Consider the following 22,458-nt stretch of genomic DNA (forward strand, 5'->3'; position numbering starts at 1 on the left):
AACTGGCCCCTGGCCCCTGGCCCCATCCTTTATTGTTCAGAAGGCCTGTTATACTTTTGATAAAACATGGAGATCAATGGATAACACAAAATTATGTAGCGTTCGCAGCCCAGACTCTTTCTATACATCATTTTGTATACAAAAGGTCTCAGGTGATTTACATTATCTTCTGGCCAAGAGGCTTGTTAACACTTTTTGGCTCTCTTCCTTAATGAATGTTAATTTTGTTTCCCCTGAAGTGTTTTTCTTTAATCTGCATCTCCTTAAAGCACTAAAGTTACATCTCTATAGAACAAAGGTGCAGTGGGTTATAACAAAGGTACTTAACTCAAAGATCTAATGTTGCTAACACCAGGTCTACTACTTGTTTTTCTATATACCAACTATATCTAAAAATAAAGGATATGAAAATTTGGCAGCAAGCATTGACTCAACAAATGAAACTTTTAATCAGTCCTATTCTAAAGATTTTGACTCCTCGGAAGCCCCTATATTCCTAGGATGTTTTAAGCTTCCTGTGCCTCCTGCGGTCAGGAGGCCTCAAACAATCACACGCGCAGCTGTACGAGTCCTGCAGGCAGGCTAGAAAGCCATCAGAGGGTTTTTTGGATTGAAACACTCTTTCAAATGCAGAAGACTAAAGCCCTGAATTGACTTTTTCCAGAAAATGTCAGAAGAGTGGAAAAGCAGAGCACAAAAGCCGGCAGATTTTTGTTGGGGTACATGCTTAGGAATTTCCAGAGGGGTCCCTGAAGTCTGAGCACGCCTTGCGTATGTCAGCTTCCTTCCTCATGACCTTGTCACGGGCGGGATTCCTCACACTGGCTCCCGGCATGGTACAACTGGAAATTTGATCCTTCTCTTATTTTTTGATGTTTTTGATACACTGCTTAATTTTCATAGTGCTGTGTATTGTCTTAATCTTTGACCATCCTTAGAGTTGTAAGCTTTCAATATTAATGTAAATTAAATTTACATTCAATTTAATGTATAATCACTACACATCATATCTACCCCCATATATTCTGAAACACAAGTTTTAAACATATGTATCAAAACTTCACATCCAATTAAGTGTTAAGCTTAAGATATTTAACTGGGTTAAGAAAACTTGACAGGGTTTTCTGTGTCTTAGGCTCTTGGGAAGTTCTCTCCCATGTGTATTTCCTTATTTGTCTTGGCCAATTTCAGTTTTTTTCTCTTGAAATGCTTCCTCTTTAAATACATCTTATTGGAAGCCAGCCATTATGTCATAAAGCATTCCAAGCAACCATGAGCTTTTTTGAAGGGAATCAAGCCTCTGGTCAACACCAGTAATTGAACCCACAGTTGAATCTAAGACTGCTGTTGCTCTGTTATCCCAGCCAACAACCACATAGATCAGAAGAATAGCCCAATAAACCAATGGCATCTTACTAAGAGAGATCATCATTTGGATCCTTAACTTGTTCTTGTTCAGTCGCTAAGTCATGTCTGAGCCTTTGCAAACCTATGAATTGCAGCATGTTAGGCTTCCCTATCCTTCACTATCTCCCAGAGTTTGCCCAAACTCAAATCCACTGACTCAGTGATGGCATCCAACCATCTCACTCCCTGTCACCTCCTTCTTTGCCTGCCCTCAATCTTTCCCAGCATCAGGTCCTTTCTAATGAGTCAGTTTTCCCCATCAGGTGGCCAAAGTATTGGGGTTTCAGCATCAGTTCTTCCAAAGAATGAAGGTTGATTTCCTTTAAGATTGACAGATTTGATCTCTTTGCTGTCCAAGGGGCTCTCAAGAATCTTCCCCAGCACCACAATTCAAAAGCATCAGTGTTCTTCAGCACTGAGCCTACTTTATGTTCCAAATCTCAAATCTGTATGTAACTACTGGAAAAACCATAGCTTTGACTTACTAACATTTATTGGCAATGTGATGTCTCTGATTTTTGATACAGTGTTTAACTTTGTTATAGCTTTTCTTCTGTGGCTGCATTCAGTGTCCACATTGATTTTGGAGCCCAAGATAATGAAGTCTGGCACAATTGTCACTGTTTCCCCACCCATTTGCCATCAAGTGATGGGGCCAGATGCCTTGATCTTAGTTTTTTTGGATGTTGAGGTTTTTCTTTTTTCTTTTTTTAAGCTTTCAGTTTTTTTAAAAAATTATTTTTTATTGAAGGATAATTGTTTTACAGAATTTTGCTGTTTTCTGTCAAACCTCAACATGAATCAGCCATTCAGTTCAGTTCAGTTCAGTCACTCAGTCATGTCCCACTCTTTGAGACCCCATGAACTGCAGCATGCCAGGCTTCCCTGTCCGTCACCAACTCCCAGAGTTCACTCAGACTCAAGTCCATTGAGTCAGTGATGCCATCCAGCCATCTCATCCTTGGTCATCCCCTTCTCCTCCTCAGTCATCCCCTTCTCCTCTTGACCCCAATCCCTCCCAGCATCAGAGTCTTTTCCAATGAGTTAACTCTTCGCATGAGGTGGCCAAAGTACTGGAGTTTCAGCTTCAGCATCATTCCTTCCGAAATCCCAGGGCTGATCTCCTTCAGAATGGGCTGATTGGATCTCCTTGCAGTCTCAAAAGTCTTCTCCAACACCACAGTTCAAAAACATCAATTCTTCGGTGCTCAGCTTTCTTTATAGTCCAACTCTCACATTCATACATGACCACAGGAAAAACCATAGCCTTGACTAGACGGACCTTAGTCATAGGTATACATATATTATTCCCTCCCTTTTGAAACTTCTTCCCATCTCCCTCCCCTTCCCACCCCCCCTCTAGGTTGATACAGAGACCCCATTTGAGTTTCCTAAGCCATATAGCAAATTCCTCTTGCCTATTTATTTTACATATGGTAATACAAGTTTCCATGTTATTCTTTCCATACATCTCACCCTCTCCTCCCCTCTCCGCCTGTCCATAAGTCTATTCTCTATGTCTGTTTCCCCATGGTTGCCCTGTAAATAAATTCTTCAGTACTGTTTTTCTAGATTCTGTATATTTGTGTTAGAGTACAGTATTTATCTTTCTCTTTCTGACTCACTTCACTATGTATAATAGGTTCTATGTTCATCCACCTCATTAGAACTGACTCAAATGTGTTCCTTTATATGGTTGAGTAATATTCCATTGTTTATATATACCACAACTTCTTTATCCATTCATCTATTGATGGACATCCAGGTTGCTTCCATGTTCTAGCTATTGTAAATAGTGCTGCAATGAACAATGCGATACATCTGTCTTTTTCAATTTTGATTTCCTCAGGGTATATGCCTAGGTGGGATTGCTGGGTCATATGGTGGTGGTATTCCTAGTTTTTCAAGGAATCTCCACACCATTTTCCACAGTGGCTGTATCAATTTGCATTCCCACCAATAGAGCAAGAGTGTTCCCTTTACTCACACCCTCTCCAGCATTTATTATTTGTGGGCTTTTATTTTTTTAATTTTATTTTTACTTTATTTTACTTTACAATACTGTATTGGTTTTGCCATACATTGACATGAATCCACCACGGGTGTATACAAGCTCCCAATCCTGAATCCCCCTCCCGCCTCCCACCCCATATCATCTCTCTGGATCATCCCCATGCACCAGCCCCAAGCATCCTGTATCCTGTATCGAACATAGACTGGCACTTCGTTTCTTACATGATAGTATACATGTTTCAATGCCATTCTCCCAAATCATCCCACCCTCTCCCTCTCCCTCACAGTCCAAAAGTCCGTTCTATACATCTGTGTCTCTTTTGCTGTCTTGCATACAGGGTCATCATTGATAAGGGCCATTCATACCTGCATAAGGTGATATCTCATTGTAGTTTTGATTTTCATTTCTCTAACAATGAGTGATGTTGAGCATCTTTTCATGTGTTTGTTAGCTGTTTGTATGTCTTCTTTGGAGAAATGTCTTTTTAGTCCCCCCCCCCCAATTTTTTATTGGGTTGTTTGTTTTTCTAGTATTGACTTGTATGAGCTGCTTGTATATTTTAGAGATTAATCCTTTGTCAGTTGTTTCATTTGCTATTATTTTCTGCCATTCTGAGGGTTGTCTTTTCCCCTTGCTTATAGTTTTCTCTGCTGTGCAAAAGCTTTTAAGTTTAAACAGGTCCTACTTGTTTACTTTTGTTTTTATTTCCATTACTCTAGGAGGTGGGTCATAGAGGATCTTGCTTTGATTTATGTCATCGAGTGTTCTGCCTATGTTTTCCTCTAAGAGTTTTATAGTTTCTGGTCTTACATTTAGGTCTTTAATCCATTTCAAGTTTATCTTTGTGTATGGTATTAGGAAGTGTTCTAATTTCATTCTTTTACATGTAGTTATCCAGTTTTCCCAGCACCATTTATTGAAGAGGCTGTCTTTGCCCCACTGTATATTTTTGCCTCCTTTGACAAAAATAAGGTGCCCACAGGTGCATGGGTTGATTTTTGGGCTTTCTATTTCATTCCATTGGTCTATATTTCTGTCTTTGTGCCAGTATCATACTGTCTTTATGACTGTAGCTTTGTAGTATAATCTGAAGTAAGGAAGGTTGATTCCTCCAGCTCCATTCTTTCTCAAGACTGCTTTGGCTATATGGGGATTTTTGTGTTTTCATATTAATTGTGAAATATTTTGTTCTAGTTCTGTGAAAAATCCCATTGGTAATTTGATAGGAACTGTTAAATCTGTAGATTGCATTTTGTAGTATAGTAATTTTCACAATATTGATTTTTCCTACCCTGGAAAATGGAATATCTGTCCATCTGTTTATGTTCATCTTTGATTTCTTTCATTAGTGTCATATAATTTTCTGTGTACAGCTCTTTTTTTTTCTCCTTAGTAAGTTCATTCCTAGATATTTAATTATTTTTGTTGCTATGGTGAATGGGATTGATTGCTTAACTTCTTTTTCTGATTTTTTATTGTTCATATATAGAAATGCATGTGATTTCTATGTATTGATTTTGTATCCTGCAACTTTGCTAAATTCAGTGATCAGCTCTAGTAATTTTCTGATACTATCTTTAGGATTTTCTGTGTAGAGTATCATGTCATCTGCAAAGAATGTGAGATTTACTTCTTCTTTTCTGATCTGGATTCTTTTATTTCTTTATCTTCTTTGATTGCTGTAGGTAGGCCTTCCAGAAATGTATTGAATATTAGTGGTAAAAACAGGCATCGTTGTCTTGTTTCTGACCTTAGGGGCAATGCGTTCAGTTTTTCAACATTCAGAATAATGTTTGCTCTAGGCTTACTCAAACTACTGCACAATTGCATTCATCTCACACACTAGTAAAGTAATGCTCAAAATTCTCTAAGTCAGGTATCAACAATACCTGAACCATGAACTTTCAGATGTTAAAGCTGGTTTTGGAAAAGGCAGAGGAACCAGAAATCAAATTGCCAACATCTGCTAGATCATCAAAAAAGCAAGAGAATTCCAGGAAAACATCATTTTCTGCTTTATTTACTATGCCAAAGCCTTTGATTGTGTGAACCACAACAAACTGGAAAATTATTAAAGAGATGGGAATACCAGACCACCTGACCTGCCTCTTAAGAAACCTATTGCAGGTCAGGAAGCAACAGTTAGAACTGGACATGGAACAACAAACTGGTTCCAAATAAGAAAAGGTGTTGGTCAAGGCTGTATATTGTCACCCTGCTTATTTAACTTATATGCAGATCACATCATGAGAAATGCTGGGCTGGAGAGAGCACAAGCTGGAATCAAGATTGCCAGGAGAAATATCAACAACCTCAGATATGCAGATGACACCACCTTTATGGCAAAAAGTGAAGAGAAGCTAAAAAGCCTCTCGATGAAAGTGAAAGAGGAGAGTGAAAAAGTTGGCTTAAAGCTCAACATTCAGAAAATGAAGATCATGGCATCTGGTCCCATCACTTCATGGGGAATAGATGGGGAAACAGTGGCAAACGTTTTTTTTGGCTCCAAAATCACTGCAGGTGGTGATTGCAACCATGAAATTAAAAGATGCTTGTTCCTTGGAAGAAGAGTTATGACCAACCTAGATAGCATATTATAAAGCAGAGATATTACTTTGCCAACAGAGGTCCATCTAGTCAAGGGTATGGTTTTTCCAGTGGTCATGTATGGATGTGAGAGTTGGACTATAAAGAAAGTTGAGCACCTATGAATTGATGCTCTTGGTGTTGGAGAAGACTCTTGAGAGTCCCCTGGACTGCAAGGAGATCCAACCAGTCCACCTAAAGGAAATCAATCCTGTATATTCATTGGAAGGACTGATGTTGAAGCTGAAGCTCCAATACTTTGGCCACCTGATGCAAAGAGCTGACTCATTTGAAAAGACCCTGATGTTGGGAAAGATTGAAGGTGGAAGGAGAAGGGGATGGCAGAGGATGAGATGACTGGATGATAACACTGACTCAATGAGCATGAGTTTGAGTCATCTCTGGGAGTTAGTGATGGATAGGCAGTCCTGGAGTGCTGTAGTTCATGGGGTCACAAAGAATCGGACACAACTGAGCAGCTGAACTGAACTGAAATTTACTGAGGTTTGTTTTGTGTACAAGATGTGGTCTATCCTGGAGAAATTCCCATGTGCACTTTAGAAGAAGGTGTATTCTTCTACATTTGGATGGAATGTCCCCAAGATATCCATGAGATCCATCTCATCTAATGTATCATTCAAGACGTTTATTTCCTTATTTTCTCTTTTGATGATCTGTCCATTGGTGTGAGTGGGGTGTTAAAGTCTCCTATTTTTATTGTGTTACTGTCAATTTCTCCTTTTATGTCTGTTTGTGTTTGTCTTATGTATTGAGGTGCTCCTATGTTGGGTGCATGGGCTTCCATGGTAGCTCAGAGGTTAAAGCGTCTGCCTGCAATGCATGAGACCTGGGCTCCATCCCTGGATTGGGAAGATTTCCCTGGAGAAGGAAATGGCAACCCATTCCATTATTCTTGCCTGGAGAATCCCATGGACAGAGGAGCCTGGTGGGCTACAGTCCACGGGATCGCAAAGAGTAGGACACAACTGAGCGACTTCTCTTTCACTTTTATGTTGGGTGGATAGATATTTACAATTTTTATGTTTTCCTCTTGGATTGGTCCCTTGGTCATTATGTATTGTCCTTCCTTATCTCTTGTAACCTTGTTTTATTTTAAGGTCTATTTTGTCTGGCATGAGGATTACTACTCCAGCTTTCTTTTGCTTCCTTTTGCATGGAATATATTTTTTCATCGTCTCTCTTTCCATCTATATGTGTCTTTAGGTCTGAAGTGGGTTTCTTATAGACAGCATACATATGGGTCTTGTTTTTGTATCCATTCAGCTAGGCTGTGTCTTTTGGCTGGAGCATTTAACCCATTTACATTTAAAACAATTATTGATATATATGTTCCTATTGCCATTTTCTAATTGTTTGTGGTTGATTTTGTAGATCTTTTTTCTTCTGTTTTATTTCTTGACTATATAAGTGTGTTTAACGTTTGTTGTAAAGCTGGTTTGGTGGTCATAAATTCTCTTAACTTTTGCTTGTCTGAAAATCTTTTTATTTCTCCATCAATTTTGAATGAGATCCTTGCTGGGGACAGTGATCTTGGTTGTCTTGAGGTCTCTGAGACTATACTCAGCTCTTTTCATTCTTTCTTTACTTTATTTTGCCCTTCAGAAGTTATTTTCACCATTTTATCTTCCAGCTCACTGATTCGTTCTTCTGCTTCAGATATCCTGGTATTGATTCCACCCAGAGTATTTTAAATTTCAGTAATTGTGTTGTCTCTGTATGCTTATTCTTTAATTCTTCTGGAACTTTATTAATTGATTCTTGCATTTCTCCAGTTTGTTTTCAAGGTTTCTGATCATTTTTACTATCATTATTCTGTATTGTTTTTCAGTAATTTTCTTATTTCCTCTTCATTTGTTTGGACTTTGGTCTTTCTAGTTTTTCCTTCATTTGTGCATTATTTCTCTGCCTTTTCAATTTTTTAAGTTATTTTGTTTGAGTTCTCCTTTTCCCAGGCTTCAAGGAAAGTTGAATTCTTTCCCTGAAGAATGTTGAATTCTTTTTTCCTTTTGGTTTCTGCCCTCCTAAGTTTTGCCCAGTGGTTTATGTGAGTGTCATATAGGGTGAGATTTGTGCTGAGTTTTTGTTTGTTTTTCCTCTTATGGGCAAGCCTGAGTGCAGTGGTACACCTGTCTGCTGATGATTGGGCTTCTATTTTGTTTTGTTTGTTGTTTAGATGAGGCATCCTGTACAGGGTGCTCCTGGTGGTTGGGTGATGCTGGGTCTTGTATTCAGGTGGTTTCCTTTGTCTGAGTTCTCACTATTTGATATTCCCTAGGGTTCAGTTCAGTTCAGTCATGCAGTCATATCGAACTCTTTGTGACCCCTTGAATTGCTGTACGCTAGGCCTTCTTGTCCATCAACAACTCCAGGAGTTTACTCAAACTCATGTCCATCGAGTTGGTGATGCCATCCAGCCATCTTCTTCTCTGTCATCCCCTTCTCCTCCTGTCCCCAATCCCTCCCAGCATCAGGTTCTTTTCCGGTGAGTCAAGTCTTCATATGAGGTGGCCAAAGTACTGGAGTATCAGCGTTAGCATCAGTCCCTCCAATGAACACCCAGGACTGATCTCCTTTAGAATGGACTGGTTGGATCTTCTTGCAGTCCAGGGGACTCTCAAGAGTCTTCTCCAACACCACAGTGCAAAAGCATCAATTTTTCGGTACTCAGCTTTCTTCACAGTCCAACTCTCACATCCATACATGACCACTGGAAAAACCATAGCCTTGAATAGATGGACCTTTTTGTGGCAAAGCAATGTCTCTGCTTTTTAATTTGCTATCTAGGCTGATCATATCTTTCATTCCAAGGAGTAAACTTCTTTAATTTCATGGCTGCAATCACCATCTACAGTGATTTTGCAGCCCCCCAAAATAAAGTCTGACACTGTTTCCACTGTTTCCCTATCTATTTGCCATGAAGTGATGGGACCAGATGTTATGATCTTCGTTTTCTGAGTGCTGAGCTTTAGGCCAGCTTTTTCACTCTTCTCTTTCACTTTTAACAAGACGCTCTTTAGTTCCTCTTCAGTTTCTGCCATAAGGGTGGTGTCATCTGCATATCTGAGGTTATTGATTTTACTCCCAGCAATCTTAATTCCAGCTGTGCTTCTCCAGCCCAGCATTTCTCATGATGTACTCTGCATATAAGTTAATTAAGCAGGGTAACAATATACAGCCTTGACATAGTCCTTTTTCCTATATGGAACCAGTCTGTTGTTCCATGTCCAGTTCTAACTGTTGCTTCTTGACCTGCATATAGGTTTCTCAAGAAGCAGGTCAGGTGGTCTGGTATTCCCATCTCTTTCAAAATCTTGCAGTACTTGGATGCAATCTCAAAAACGACAGAATGATCTCTGTTTGTCTCCAAGGCAAATCATTCAATATCACAGTTATCCAAGTCTATGCCCCAACTAGCAGCACTGAAAAGCTGAAGTTGAACGGTTTTATGAAGACCTACAAGACCTTTTAGAACTAACACCCCAAAAAGATGTCCTTTTCATTATAGGGGACTGGAATGCAAGAGTAGGAAGTCAAGAAACACCTGGAGTAACAGGCAAATTTGCCCTTGGAATGCAGAATGAAGCAGGGCAAAGACTAATAGAGTTTTGCCAAGAAAATGCACTAGTCATAGCAAACACCCTCTTCCAACAAAACAAGAGAAGACTCTACACATGGACATCACAAGATGGTCAACACCGAAATCAGATTGATTATATTCTTTGCAGCCAAAGATGGAGAAGCTCTATACAGTCAGCAAAAAGAAGACAGGGAGCTGACTGTGGCTTCTATCATGAACTCCCTATTGCCAAATTCAGACTTAAATTGAGGAAAGTAGGGGAAACCGCTAAACCATTCAGGTATGACCTAAATCAAATCCCGTATGATTATACAGTGGAAATGAGAAACAGATTTAAGGGCCTAGATCTGATAGATAGAGTGCCTGATGAACTATGGAATGAGGTTCGTGACATTGTACAGGAGACAGGGATCAAGACCATCCCCATGGAAAAGAAATGGAAAAAAGCATAACGGCTGTCTGGGGAGGCCTTACAAATAGCTGTGAAAAGAAGAGAGGTGAAAAGCAAAGGAGAAAAGGAAAGATGTAAGCATCCGAATGCAGAGTTCCAAAGAATAGCAAGAAGAGATAAGAAAGCCTTCTTCAGCAATCAATGCAAAGAAATAGAGGAAAACAACAGAATGGGAAAGACTAGAGATCTCTTCAAGAAAATTAGAGATACCAAGGAAACATTTCATGCAAAGATGGGCTCGATAAAGGACAGAAATCATATGGACCTAACAGAAGCAGAAGATATTAAGAAGAGGTGGCAAGAATATACGGAAGAACTGTACAAAAAAGATCTTTATGACCTAGATAACCATGATGATGTGACCACTAATCTAGAGCCAGACATCTTAGAAAGTGAAGTCAGGTGGGCCTTAGAAAGCATCACTATGAACAGAGTTAGTGGAGGTGATGGAATTCCAGTTGAGCAGTTTCAAACCCTGAAAGATGATGCTGCAAAAGTGCTGCATTCAATATGCCAGCAAATTTGGAAATCTCCACAGAGGCCACAGGACTGGAAAAGGTCAGTTTTCATTCCAATCCCAAAGAAAGGCAATGCAAAAGAATGCTCAAACTACCACACAATTGCACTCATCTCACATGCTAGTAAAGTAATGCTCAAAGTTCTCCAAGCCAGGCTTCAGCAATACGTGAACTGTGAACTCCCTGATGTTCAAGCTGGTTTTAGAAAAGGCAGAGGAACCAGAGATCAAATTGCCAACATCTGCTGGATCATGGAAAAAGCAAGAGAGTTCCAGAAAAACATCATTTTCTTCTCTATTGACTATGCCAAAGCCTTTGACTGTGTGGATCACAAGAAACTGTGGAAAATTCTGAAAGAGATGGGAATACCAGACCACCTGACCTGCCTCTTGAGAAATCTGTATGCAGGTCAGGAAGCAACAGTTAGAACTGGACATGGAACAACAGACTGGTTCCAAATAGGAAAAGAAGTGCGTCAAGGCTGTATATTGTCACCCTGCTTATTTAACTTCTATGCAGAGTACATCATGAGAAACGCTGGACAGGAAGAAACACAAGCTGGATCAAGATTGCTAGGAGAAATCTCAATAACCTCAGATATGCAGATGACACCACCCTTATGGCAGAAAGTGAAGAGGAGCTAAAAAGCCTCTTGATGAATGTGAAAGTGGAGAGTGAATTAGTTGGCTTAAAGCTCAACATTCAGAAAACGAAGATCATGGCATCTGGTCCCATCACTTCATGGGAAAAAGATGGGGAAACATTGGAAACAGTGCCAAACTTTATTTTTGGGGGGCTCCAAAATCACTGCAAATGATGATTGCAACCATGAAATTAAAGGATGCTTACTCCTTGGAAGAAAAATTAGTTTGCCGACTAAGGTCTGTCTAGTCAAGGCTATGGTTTTTCCAGTGGTCAGTATGGATGTGAGAGTTGGACTGTGAAGAAGGCTGAGCACTGAAGAATTGATGCTTTTCAACTGTGGTGTTGAAGAAGACTCTTGAGAGTCCCTTGGACTGCAAGGAGATCCAACCAGTCCATTCTGAAGGAGATCAGCCCTGGGATTTCTTTGGAAGGAATGAAGCTAAAGCTGAAGCTCCAGTACTTTGGCCACCTCATACGAAGAGCTGAGTCATTGGAAAAGACTCTGATGCTGGGAGGGATTGGGGGCAGGAGGAGAAGGGGATGACAGAGGATGAGATGGCTGGATGGCATCACGGACTCGATGGATGTGAGTCTGAGCGAACTCCGGGAGTTGGTGATGGACAGGGAGGCCTGGCGTGCTGCTATTCATGGGGTCGCAAAGAGTCAGACACGACTGAGCGACTGTACTGAACTGAACTGAACACAGTCTAAGGCTTTGACATAGTCAATAAAGCAGAAATAGGTGTTTGTCTGGAACTCTCTTTTTCGATGATCCAGTGGATTTTGGCAATTTGATCTCTGGTCCTTTGCCTTTTCTAAAACCAGCTTGAACATCTGGAAGTTCACAGTTCATGTATTGCTGAAGCCTGGCTTGGAGAATTTTGAACATTACTTTACTAGCATGTGAGATGAGTGCAATTGTGTGGTAGTTTGAGCATTCTTTGGCATTGCCTTTCTTTGGAATTGGAATGAAAACTGAACTTTTCCAGTCCTGTGGCCACTGCTGAGTTTTCCAAATTTGCTGGGGTTAGTTCTCTGGTAGTCTAGGGTCTTGCAGTCAGTGCTCCTACTCCAAAGGTTCAGGGCTAGATCTCTGATCAGGAACAAAGATTCCATAAATGGTTTGTTATGGCATTAAGTAAGAGTAAAACAAATACCCCAAAACAAGAAATCAAAGGTGAACCCCACACCAATGGCAGTTACAAAATCAGGCAAATAGTAATTAAAGTAAAGAAATACACACACACACACACACACACACACATATATATATATACATATATATATATATATACACCCATGAGCAAAGTGAAAACAGTCCAACAAAAATTAAGTACAGTAAATCTGGTGAACAAAGGAAGTAAAAAATTATATTTACCAGTTAAGAACAAAACTAACTTAAGCCAAAACTGGAAAAAATAATAAAGCAAGGTGCCAAGTGGGGAATAAAGCACTGAAAACAAAACTAACAAATATGTTGAGAGGAAAGGAAAGAAAGAAAAGAAAGAAAGAATAATTATGCAAACTTAAATAGAGATAGATGAAAACAATTTATATACATTAAAGATTAACTGCAAGGGAAAAAGAACAGTAGGAAAGATAAATGAAGGAATAAATGTAGAAAATATAATAGATTCAAAAATTAAAAATTTAAATTTAAAGAATAGTAAAAGAAAAAAAAAGAAAGAAGAAAGAAAAATGGGGAAAAAAGGTAAAACTCCATAGAACTGCAAAACCCCAATGTAGAGGCAGAGGTTTATAACAGCAATAGAATATGTGACTGAATATACTCATATATATACACACCCATAAGCAACATCAAAATAGTCCAACAAAAATTAAGTACAATAGATTGACCCAGCAAACAAAGGAAATGAAAAATTATATCTACCAGAATAAAACTAACTACAGGACAAGCTGGAAAACAAAACTAAAGCAAGATGCCAATTGAGGAATAAAGCAAATAAAATAAAAGTAGCAAATATGTTGAGAGGAAAAGAGAGAAAGAAAGAAAGAATAGAAATGCAAAGTTAAATAGAAGTAGATAAAGAAGATTTAAATATGTTAAAGATAAACTTCAAGGTGGAAAGAACAGTAGGAAAAGCAAACAAAGGACTGCATGTAGAAAAAATAATAATAGGTTTAAACATTAAAAATTAAAATTAAAAACAGAGGAAAAAAAAAAAAAACCAGAGGGAAACTGCACAGAACTCCAAAAGCTCAAAGTAGAGGCAGAGGTTTATGACAACAATAAAATATGTGACTGAGGAAAAAAAATAATGCTATAAAGCTTAATTGGATTTCTTAGTGCCAATCAAATCGACAACTACAACAGAGGGGAAAAAAGGGAAAAGAAAAGAAAAGAAAATCCGAAGAGTCTGCAGAGTAAGTAGGACCGTGGGATCCTACTCTGCAGTTCAGTGCATCAGGCCTTTGATGGGCCAGTCTTTCTACTGTTCAGCTGTCTATGCTGGTGTGTGGAGAGAGAGAGGCTGTGGTGATGGCTCCACCTACTACACAAGACTCAGCAGTATCACCTTGCTTCCATGGCTGCCTGGCTTTTCTCCACAGTCATTTCCCACCATGATCTCCTTCCTCACATCCCCTCGATCCATCTCTCCACAGTCAGCATCAGCCCCGGCACTGGGATTGCTCCACAATCCCTAAACTCCAGCTCCCAGCCACTGCCCCTTCCAGGAGGCCCGTGTTCCTGCCTGGCATATGCATGGCTGCAGCAAGGACTATCTGAGTCTCATTCCATTTAGGCTGCCACAGTAGGCTGTTTCACTCTCAGCCTTAAATGTTTCTCCTCTGACACAGACATTTGCCCAAATGTGGGGATCAGACCCCTGCTTCAGTTCCTCCACCCACTGAGGGTAGGTCCAGTCCTACTAATACTCCTGTTTTTCCTCCTAGTTCCTTTTCATGGATCTGTATATTCTTTTCCACTTGTCAGGTCCTCCTGTCTGCTCTCAGCTGGTGTTCTCCATGCACTTCTGCGTCTGAACGTGTAATTCTGATGTATCCCTGGAAAGCGATGTACTCCATGTCCACCTACTCCACCATTTTGTTCTCCTCTGGATGTTGAGTTTTAAGCCAGCTTTTTCAGTCTCCTTTTTCCTATTTGTCAAAAGGCTTTTTACTTCCTGTTTGCTTTCTGCCATTAGACTGGTATCAGCTGCATATTTGAGGTTGTTAATATTTCTCCAGGCAATCTTGATTCCAGCTTATGATTCATCCATCCTGGTGTTTCACGTAATGTACTCTGCATATAAGTTAAACAAGCAGGGTGACAGTACACAGCCTTGATGTACTCCTTTCCCAATTTTGAACCAGTCTGCTGTTCCATGAAAGGTTCTAATTGTTGCTTCTTGACCTCCATATAGGTCTCTTAAAAGACAGGTGAGGTGGTCCAGAATTCCCATCTCTTCAATAATTTTCCAGTTTGTTGTGATTTACACAAAGGCTTTCGAGTAGTCAATGAAGCAGATTTTTGTTGTTGTTGTTCTGGAATTCTCTTGATTTTTCTCTCATCCAGAGGATGTTGGCAATTTGATCTCTGATTCCTCTGTCTTTTCTAAATCCATGTTATACACTTGGATATTCTTGGTTCATGTACTGCTGAAGCCTAGCTTGAAGGATTTTGAGCATTACCTTTCTGGCATGTGAAATAAGCTCAATTGTGTGGTAGTCTGAACATTCTCTGGCATTGCCTTTCTTTGGGGTTGGAATGAAAACTGACTTTTTCCAGTCCTGTGACCACTTTTGCATTTTCCAAATTTGCTGACATATTGAATGTAGCACTTTAACTGAACCTTTATAGGAATTCCTTAATAGGAATGGGATGGTTCTTACACAACTGGGGCAACTCTTAAAGAAACTTTGATTGCTTAAAAATTAATAGGAAAATATTTAAGGAAATTGCATTTTTATTTGCAGATTTTGTCTTTACATTCTTAGTTATCTTTTGCCTTACAAAGTCTTTTTCAATTTTTTTTCTAAATTTATGTTATTTTCTCTAGCAGCACTTTAATTTTTCAAACAGTAGTATCTATTCTACCTTTATTACTAACATTGACTATCAAAGTTTTTCCTAGCATCTTTCTTGTGGGTGATTAGCATTTTTGGAGTAACTGAAAAAGGCAATACAAACCAACAAACCAATGTCTTAATAACTTGAATTAATACATTACTTTTTTTAATTTTAAAAATTAAAGTTATTACATCATGATAAAGTAAAATGCCTTTTTCATCTTTGTCTTCATATTCTTTTCTTCCTTATCCAACCACAAAGACAACTATTAATTTAACCATTAATACAGAGAATAACAGTACTTATTTAAAAGTTATCACTTTTACAAAAAGAAAAGGCATAATCTGGAAAATACCCTTAAAGTTTTAAAAGTTATATTTACTAATGTGAATACTGATTCTTTCTGGCTTTTTACTTTACTCCTGGCAATTACTCTTTAGGTTTCACATGGATCACTCAGAAACACACACACAAAACAACAAAAAGCATTGCTCTACCACCAACATAATTATAGCAATACCTATAGCTTTAGGTATTGCTAAGCCATTGTATTTCTGGCTTTATAATCTATTATACTTCTCATTCTTTGAATGTCCTTGATTATTTAAAACTGTGAAGAGCAAAGCTACAGATGATCCAAAGCAAAATTCTAGTTTAAAAAAAAGCGCTTCGGTTTCTCCACCAATGACCAACTAAATTTTTTTCACGTCTTTTTGTAGTATTTGTAGCCTTACATCAAAGCATGTTTCCAGCTGTGCTAAGTGACACTTTAATGTATCTAAATCTGAATAAGATTTATTCTGTGCCCTTATTTGCTAGTTTTACCTGACCTTTTCCATTTGAGTTTGTAGTTGCATTATTACCTCCATGCTGACAGCTCCAAGCTGTTTCTTTATCTATCATTTCCCCAACAACATTACATTAGTTCTTCAGATTGCCTAGTCTTTCTGCCAAATAATCCTAGTACTGGTTAAGTTTCTTTACAGAAACAAGGTGCTTAAACATAAATATCAGGGTTATCAAAACAATAAATATTTACAATTTACTTCAACAAAAATTTTAATATCTGTTTTAAGTGATGTCATCAGATGAATTTACCTTTATTCACTCAGTCAAATATCCAAACAGACTAATTTTTAGGCTACTGAAACTTTGTGAGAAATTCTTACAGTAGTTTAAAAATATTTACTAATTAAAGTAGTCATGTATGGATGTGGAAGTTGGACTATAAAGAAAGCTGAGCACCAAAGAATTGATGCCTTTGAATTGTGGTGTTGGAGAAGACTCTTGAGAGTCCCTTGGACTGCAAGGAGATCCAACCAGTCAATCTTAAAGGAAATCAATCAAATATCCATTGGAAGGACTGATGTTGAAGCTGAAACTCCAATACTTTGGCCAACTGATGCAAAGAACTGACTCATTTGAAAAGACCCTGGTGCTGGGAAAGATTGAAGGCAGGAGGAGAAGGGGATGACAGATGATGAGATGATTGGATGGCATCACTGACTTGATGCATGTTGGTTTGAGTAAACTCCAGGAGTTGGTGATGAACAGGGAAGCATGGCATGCTGCAGCCCATGGGCTTGCAAGGAGTCAGACACGACTGAGCAACTGAACTGGTCCAAAATTTTCAACTTTTGTTATCAAATAATAGAGTTTGTTTCTTGTAATATACCAATAAGTTACACATATTAAACATACTGAATATTTTCTCAAGTTTTTATTTTTTTTTTATTTTTTTAATGTTTTTTAATTTTTTTTAATTTTTTATTTTTTTTAAATTTTAAAATCTTTAATTCTTACATGCGTTCCCAAACATGAACCCCCCTCCCACCTCCCTCCCCACAACATCTCTCTGGGTCATCCCCATGCACCAGCCCCAAGCAAGCTGCACCCTGCGTCAGACATAGACTGGCGATTCAATTCTTACATGACAGTATACATGTTAGAATTCCCATTCTCCCAAATCATCCCACCCTCTCCCTCTCCCTCTGAGTCCAAAAGTCTGATATACACATCTGTGTCTTTTTTCCTGTCTTGCATACAGGGTCGTCATTGCCATCTTCCTAAATTCCATATATATGTGTTAGTATACTGTATTGGTGTTTTTCTTTCTGGCTTACTTCACTCTGTATAATTGGCTCCAGTTTTTATAACTTGAAAGTTGTGTACTCAATTATGTAATTTTGTCATTATTTGTGCCATGTAATATCTATAAATAAAACCCAAAATTATATGTAGCAAATAAAACTCATGTAAGAAATTGCCAGGTAATCTTGTAAATCAGGAAATTAAATCTCTGAATGCTGAAAAACTGGTCACAATATTGCACAAATACCATCATCTGTTATTTCCTATGCATTTCTCTATACTGTGCTTAATTCCTTATAAATTATATTTTGTATAAATAATCCATTAAATGAGATAGATTGATCATTAAAGGAAATTTTTTATACAATATTTCCTTTGAATCATTCTGACATTTATGTGAAAGAATTCAATATATTTATAGAGAAAGACATATTTTGATGTTTTTTTTTTAATTTTTGCTATCAATTTGCCTCAGTATTTTGACTCCAAGTATCATAATAATTAAACATTGTATTTGTGTGTGCTCAGTCATGTCCAACCCTTTGAAACCCCAGGGATTGTAGCATGCCAGGCTCCTCTGTTACGTGGAATTTTCCAGGCAAGAATACTGGCGCGAGTTCCTATTTCTTCCTCCAGGGGATCTTCCTGACCTAGGGATGGAACCTGTCTCTCCTGCTTGACAGGCAATTCTTTACCACTGAGCCACCTGGGAAGCCCCAAACACTGTATACAAAAAGAATATTTTGTAGCATGGTTACTTTTTTCTAACTCCATGTATCTACTTACTATCTATATTGTATACTATATTGTATAACTTCTTATTACTTGATTAGTGGAATCAACATTATTGTATTTTAGGTTATACTTATTGATCAAAGATCAGTTATGAATTTTATGTCATAAAGTGCTAGTTACTCAACTGTGTCTGACTTTTTGTGACCCCATGGAGCCTGCTAGTTCCTCTGTCCATGGAATTCTCTAGGCAAGGATACTGGAGTGGATTGCCATTTCTTCTCCAGGGGATTTTCCCGGCCCAGGGATCAAACCTGGGTCTCCTGCATTGCAGGCAGATCCTTTACCATCTGAGCCACCAGAGAAACATTTTCTATAATATATGCATATATAATATATACATTATGTTCATGTTACTTATGATGTGGGTAACATAATTTATGTGCATATGTGCATGCACATATGACTAGATCAGTTGACATCGTGAGAGTTAATATCTTTATTTGATATTAGAGTGTTATCATTCTGTTTTTAACCATTAAATAAATAATTAAAAATTAAATTATTTAAATACATTATTTAAATGAATTAAATAAAATGGAAGCTGTGGAATTCTCATATGGCTTTTTATCTTGTTTAGGAAGTTCCTTTCCAGTTTGTATAAATCTTTGATCAGGGATTGTTGTATTTTACATACTTATCTTTTCAATTCTAATCAATTGATCATTAAGTATGTCAGGTTGATCTGTAAGTATTTTATATTTTGAGGTTATTTTGGTATTATTTTTCTTAAATTCTGATTACCAAATGTTGTTGGTAGTAAATAGAATGAAAATGACTTTAATAAACTAACTTTATATTCTACAACATCACCAAATATAATTACTTGTTCTAGTGGATTTTTTAATCTTCCATTGGATTGTCTACACAGATAATCATATAGGCACCTTGACACAGTTTAACGCTTTTCTTTCAAATTAGATGCTTATTTTCTTTTTCTTGCTTTACTGCACTGGTTAAAATTCCAGTACATTGATGAATACATGTGGTGAAAGCTGGCACCCTTTTCGTATTGTGATTTTAGCAGAAAAACATTCAGTCATTTATCATTTTGTATGATCTTAACTCACAGATTTTTTTTTTGTCATGTAAAAGAAGATCACTTCAAATTCTAGTGTGCTGAGATCTTTTATCAGGAATGAATGCTGGATTTTGAAAAATGTCTTTTCTACATATTTTGTGAGGAGCATATGGTTTTTCTTGGTAAGTTTTCAACATAGTCAATTGTATTTTTTTTTGGTCAATTGTTATTTCTTGATTTTAAATGTTAAACAAACATACCAATTCTCTGAGAAATCCCAGTTCCAAATATATTTCCTTTTATACATTGGTTCATTCAAGATGTTAAGAATATCTTTAGAAATTTTGCAAAAGTGATATGAAAATATTGGTTTTTAGTCTACTTTTCTTGTTTGGTATCTGGGTAATTCTGACATTTTGGGATAATTTACAGAGTATTCCTTCCTCATCATCTCTGGAAAAATTTGCATGTATTTCATACTATTTATCCCTCAAATACTTGGCAGTATCAACTGGTGGCAACATCTGGGTGTGAAGTTTTCTTAGTATGAAGGATTTTGTTAAAATTTCAATTTCTATAGTAGATATGAGGCTACTCATTATGTACATATATATATATATATATATATATATATTTTTTTTTTTTAGTAAGTCCATAGGTAGTTTGGATCTTTCGAGGAATTTCCCCATCTTATCTAAGTGGTAGAACATATTCTTTAAAGTTGTTTGTAACATTTACTTATCCTTTAACGACTGTAAAATCTATGCTGTTTCTCATGTCTTATGTAGGTTCTCTAGTCCTAGAGTTTTCTTTGTAGGGAAGTTTTCATTATTCAAATTTCATACTGTTTATTGACCTGTTTATATTTTCTGTTTGTCCTGATTCAATCTTAGGAAACTGTACGTTTCATGGAACTTATCTATTTCTTCTAGGTAAGTTTATTTACTTCTTCCCTGATCTTTTGTTTTTCCACGTACTAATTTTGAATTTCTTCTTCTTTTTCTACTTCCTTTAAGTTTAAATTATTTAGATTATTCTTGTTTCCTGATGTAGAATTTTATTGCTATTAACGTCTCTCTTAGAACTGCTTTCACTTTTTGTCTCATAGATTTTGGACCCTTTAGTTGTCTTTTTCATTTGCCTCCGTGTTTTCTTTTGTTTTTAATTTTGTCTTTTATTTCTTCAGTAACTTATCAGTTGTTTAGTAGTAAACTGTTTAGCCTCTGCATGTTTGTGTTTTTGCAAGGGTTTTTTCCCCCCTTATAGTTGAATTCTAATCTCGCATTGTTGATATGTTTAAGTTTAGTGAGAGTTGTTTTGTGGTCCAGCATTCATCTGTCATAGCGGTCTCCATGTACACTTAAAAAGACTGCATATTCTGGTGTGTTTGGATGGAATGTTTTGTATACATCTGTTAAATTTTCCTGATGTAATGTGTCATTTAAAATCGGTTGTATTGACTTTCTGTCTGGATGATCTGTCCATTGACATAAGTGGGGTATTAAAATTCTTAGCTATTATTGTGTTACTGTCAATTTGTCAATGTTTGTTAATATTTGCCCCAAGTATATCGGTGTAATTTTGGGGGTTTGTATATATTTACAATTGCTGTATCTTCCTGTTGGATTGATCCTTTTATCATTATGCCATGTCTTGCTTTGTCTTTTGCTATTGTTCTAGAGTCTATTTTGTCTTTTACTATTCTAGTTTTCTTTCATTTCCATCTTGAATAATGTTTCCCATTCCCTAGTTTCAATGTGTGTATCTTTAGATCCAAAGCAAATGTCTTGTATAAAGCATATTTATAGGTCTTGTTTTTTTAATCCAATCAACCACTTTCTCTTCTGATTGGAGAATTTCATCCATTTACACTTAAAGTAATTATTGATAGGTGTTGTACTTTTGTTAATTGTTTTGTGACTGGTTTTATAGTTTTCTTTTTTTGTTTTTGCTGTCTTCCATTGTGTTTGATAGTTTTTCTTAGTGGTGTTTGGATTCTTTACTCTTTCCTCTACCATATGTATCTATGTATCTGCCATATATTTTTGGTTTGTTGTTACCATGATATATAGATAGTTAGGTAGATAGATAGATAGATAGATAGACAGACAATCTCCTTAAATTTTATTTTGCTCATATATTTACTGTTTTTGGCATCATATTTTACATTTTCTGTGTATCCATTTACTACTTATTGTAAATAAAGATGATATTACTACTTTTGTCTTTGTAAATATTTCTATTATGACTGGCTTTATAAATAGTTGTTCTACTGTATTTTGTCTTTAATATTGAGACTTTTTTCTTTCATAATTTTGTTTATCTAGTTGTAGTCTTTTTTTCTACTTAGAGAAGTCACTGTAACATTTCTTGTAATGTTGGTTTAGCAGTGCTAAACTCTTAGCTTTTGCTTGTCTATAAAAACATTTCTCCTACCATTCTCAATGAATTCTGAATTGAATTCTGAATTCAGAATACTCTATAGCTTTTCTGGGTTGTGTATTTTTATTTGTGTATATTTATTTTTATTTGTGAATTTACTTATTTGTGTATATTTATTTGTTTTCTCTTTTATCACTTTCATGAAGTTTATGCTGAAAAGTTGGCTGATAGTCTTTTGGAAATTTCCATATATGTTACTAGTTGCTTTTCTCCCACTGCTTTAAGAGTCTCTATCTTTAATTTTTGCAGCAATTTTAATTATTATGTGTTTGATATGGAGATCTTTGATTTCATCTTGTTTGGTTCTCTAAGTGCCTCCTGGGCTTGGATGCCTGGTTTTCTTCCCAAGGTTAGGAATTTTTTTAGCTTTTGTTCCTTCAAATAAGTGTTCTCTCTCTCTCTTTTTCCTTCAGGACTCCTGTAATGCTAATGTTAGTATGTTTGATATTGTCCAGAGGTCTTTAAAACTATGCTTAAAATTTTTTTTTCCAGTTCAGTTTAGATAATTTCTACTACTTTGTCTTCCATATCACTGATCTGTTCATCTTTGTCTTGATTCCTTCTAGCATATTTTAAAATTTCAGATAAAGTATTCTTTAGCTGTGTTTAGATCTTGGTTGAGTTAGTGGTGAAGAATCCACCTGCAGAGCAGGAGACCTTGATTCAATCCCTGGGTCAGAGAGATCCCTTGAAGAAGGGAATGGCAACCCATCCCAGTATTCTTGCCTGGAGTACCCAATGGACAGAGGAGCCTGGAGGGCTGCATTTCATGGGGTTGCAAAGAGTTGGACATAACAGGCAATTTGACTCACAAAAAAGCAATCTTCTATATTTTCTGTCTCTTTATTAAACATCTTGTT

This window comes from Capra hircus, chromosome 3 (assembly GCF_001704415.2).
Source record: "Capra hircus breed San Clemente chromosome 3, ASM170441v1, whole genome shotgun sequence".
Lineage (NCBI taxonomy): Eukaryota > Metazoa > Chordata > Mammalia > Artiodactyla > Bovidae > Capra > Capra hircus.